This window comes from Zonotrichia leucophrys, chromosome 8 (assembly GCF_028769735.1).
Source record: "Zonotrichia leucophrys gambelii isolate GWCS_2022_RI chromosome 8, RI_Zleu_2.0, whole genome shotgun sequence".
NCBI classification, from domain to species: domain Eukaryota; kingdom Metazoa; phylum Chordata; class Aves; order Passeriformes; family Passerellidae; genus Zonotrichia; species Zonotrichia leucophrys.
Window position 1 is genome coordinate 11,079,105 of NC_088178.1, and position 3,965 is coordinate 11,083,069.

Here is a 3,965-nt window from a genome sequence, read left to right on the forward strand (position 1 = left end):
TTAATTGATTACCATATTTCCTGGGATCTCAGGCAGATATTATCCAAAGATTAAAGAATAAACCCTAAACAAACAGAATTAAGACACTATTTATATCCTGGAGATGCTTTCCTCAGCTGCTGTTATTGCCATGATCAGTGTCATAGTGGCAGTGATGGAGATAATGTTGGATGAACTTTTTGATGTGGTCATGTGTCTTATGCACAGATGGTGTAAGTGCCTGTAGTGAGAGATAAAAGGCATCATAAGGCATTATAAAATGAATTATGGACACTCTGTTTACCTTCTTGCTATTTACAGTGAAAAACTTGACTCTTGTAGAAATTCTAGTTCTTGAAAGAGATCTCCTCTCTCTAAATCTTGGCTCTGGCACTCTGAGTGTCTCCAAGCCCACAGTGAGGCTGTGTGGGTTCGTGCTGCTCCTGCATTGCCCATCTCAGTGTTCCCCACCCAAAGTGCCCTGTGAGATCCTCTGTCCTGCTCATACAGGGTCACAGATGATGCTGGACCCTCTCTGGGTCCTTGCTCACCTGACAAGGAGGAGCTAAAAAACTCTATTTAGTGAGATAATTTGCCTTGGAAGAAGACACTAAACTGCCTCTTCCCTATGAAAAGAAAAAGTAGAGAGTTCTCTTTCTGCCTCCAAGACCAAGAGACAGAGGGGGAGATTTGTGCAAAGAAGTGATCAGGAGAGGAATAATAGAGAATCCAGTAAACATAAATCAGTCTATTGTGACAGCATTCTCAAGACATTGAAACAAACTGAAGGCTCTGCATGGAGTGCCCACATGGAGAAGGAGGTAGGAAAGGCCAATTGCATGGCAGGAAAATGCTCTGCCTGCTTACTTGTGAGAAAGCCCGTGGTACAATCACCTTCTCTAACCTGTCCTTGTTTGTTTTATTTAAAAAATCACTAAACTGTTGATGGCTGCATCTCAGACCTAGACTGCCTTTCCCTGTAGAACGCCCCAGCCTAAGTTGTCTGTTGTCCTTTGAACATGTCTTGTTGCTCTTTTTTGCACATCTCACTTTGCCAAGCCTCCCACTCAAACTAGACCTATGGCAGGGAAATGGCATCCTGAGGAATTTTTAAAGGAACAATGTGCACAGCTCAATGTCTCTCAGCAGTAGTTGTACCAAGAATGTACATATGACTATATATAATATCCTTTAACTACAACAAAGCTGTAAAATTAGAGTATATACATAAAGACCAAGCGCCTTTCCTTGAAATCTGGGTGGCATTGCAGTCAAACTTCAGAAACTCTTAGTAGACAGATGTTATTAGAAATTCCTCATATAGATAGACCCTGTTCTTATCTCTAATACTTATCTACAATAGGATTTATCTCATGCTCTTTTTAGCTGTAAAAGCATTGGTTTTGTGTCCTTTTCCTCTCTCTCTAAATACAGTTTGAGTCTGTCAAGGCACCCTACCAGCTGGGTCCTTCAACGTTTCAGCATGAACTCCTGGGACTGCTACTCTCATTTATTAAATGTAAAATGTTTTCAGTACTTTATCAATGAGATGCTCAACAATCTCTTCCTTTGTATCTGACTCCCATGAAATGTTTTGCTCACTTTATTATTACATTTTTTCCATTCTTGCCTTTAATTAAGTTGTAAAGCTGTTGTCTTTGTGTACTTGGCTCCCAAAGGGAGAATTATAGCTAGGCAAAGTATTACTGACAATATTGTCTGAAGAGAGATGTGAAGATATTATGTTCATGGTAATAACAGAAAAGGAATTCCCAAAGCTGACTTCTAATGTGCATGCCATTCCCATTCAGAAAGCAGGAATCAGAGCTCAATTCTTCTTTTGGGTAAAAGAAATGACAGTAGGTGTTAATTTCATCTGATTTCTTAGTGGCACCAAGCCTTCTCTAAATCAGCTCTGTGGAAACACAGGTGCAACCTTCAGTCTGAGGCCATGGGGGCCAATATTATATGCTGAGTAGGTACATAACGCTGCTTGTTACCACAAACAGCCCACATTTTTCTAAAGGAAAAAGAGAAAAAATATTTTAAAAAGTGAGATTTTCCACTGAAAGCAAAACAAATATTTAGAAATATAATTCCTTGATTGTATCCCTAGATTTAGGAAAATTAGACCTAACTTTGCTGTAGTTCAGCTGGTCTGCTGGAAATAGGAGTGGTATTTTGGGAGGCATCAGGGAGCTGAATAACCACTGCCTGATTAGGATGCTTGTAGGAAGCAGTCTGTCTGGGTATAATGAGCACTCTGAGGAAGCAATGATTTCCAAATGGATTCTGGGAACATATGGACTTATTTATATGCAGCAGAGTGAAATTTAGTACATGAAAATGGGACAGGACAAATATCCTTTCCACCTCTATATATTCCTATGCTCAAAAACTTGTTTCGTGCAAGAAGGGGAATGCATCAGGTACACAAAGCCCAGAATTTATTGTTGGCTTAATTAGGAGTAGCATCAAAATACAATGGTGATTACTGGTTCAGTTACAATGGTACTCCTATTTACAGCATTGTAGTTAGACAGTTTAGCTACATTTAAAAATTAAAAGAACTCTTGAATGTTGAACCTTTCAGGTCTTTGGTGTTATTCTCAACCTGCTGCTGCCCTTCCAGGCGCAGATATTGGGATTGCAGTCCCAATCCTGGGATTGCAGTGCATTGCCAGGAGCTCACAGGGGTCTGCAAAGAATTCCGTGTTGCTGATGGAGGTTTCTTTGTCCCCTTTGCTGGGACAATCATGCCGATGTTCATGCTCCTCTCCCAAGGCTTGGTCATTTCTGTGTTTTATGAAGACTTCTACACCTTGCTCTTCATGGGGCTGCAGCCTCACCCTTGAGCTGCTTTGGGACACTTTTTGTGGGTGCCCAGTAGCTGTTCCATGTCCTTTCTCTTGTCCCTATAACAGATCTGAGTAATTTTCGTCTGCCACTGTTGATAGTCCTGGGCCTGTAGGTGAATTTCAAGGGAAGGGTCCTCCCTGGGGGAAGCTGGGATCTGAACGTGTGGGATTTTCTTCCCTACCATACTGCAATCTGCAGGGCAGCAACTGGGAAACACCTGAAGCTTTTAAAACAAAAATGATATAAGGCCTGAACATGAGCTATTTTTTAAAAATACTTTGTGCAATTATCAAATTGCTCAAAGTATTATATAAATTATCAAATAAGAAATTTTTTTAATTAGTCACCTTGCTTGTGAGGGGAAGGAAGTGTGACTTAAAACCTTATTTTTTGAGCCAAATTTCTAGTTGTTTGTTTGAGTCTCAAGAGGGTATTAATATTTTCATTGATGTTGAAATAGTAATTCCTAGCAAAGTTGGGGATAATGCTGTAAACATAATTAGAAATTAATTCCAGAAGAATGCTCAGGCAAAATAATAGAAAGATCAGATTTTGTTAGCATAAGTAGGTGTCCTAGTGCTTTTAACCAGAGTATCTTTATGTACTTGAGTATACTCTGTTTTGATGAAAAGAAAGAAAAAATACTGCTCTGTTCCTTCTTTTGAAATATATCCTGAAAGACATTCACCAGCAGCTGGTGTCTTCTCATATTAATGTGCAGATAATTCAAGTTAAATTTTGGGAGTATGAAAATAGAATTACACTTAATTGATAATTTTCATATGTTAAGAAAAGTAATTCACAGATAAGAGCTGGCATGCTGTATTTCTTCTAAATCTAAATGAAGCACCTCAATTAATGTATGAATGGTTATTTAGAAGCCAGACCTGTATTTCATCATTTTATTGACTGTGTAAAAAGCAGAGGTTATGGAAGGTGTGATTTTGTATCATATAGTACTCAAATTCAATCTGCTTTAATCCAGTATAGTAAATAACTCCTTTTCTTTTTAAGTTACAAGCTTAAATAAATATTAGACACATTTTAAATACATTTACATCAGTGGTAGTATTTTAGCAATATTATAACTTGCTGCAGCTTTTAATTACTGTGCTTGGGGATGTGTT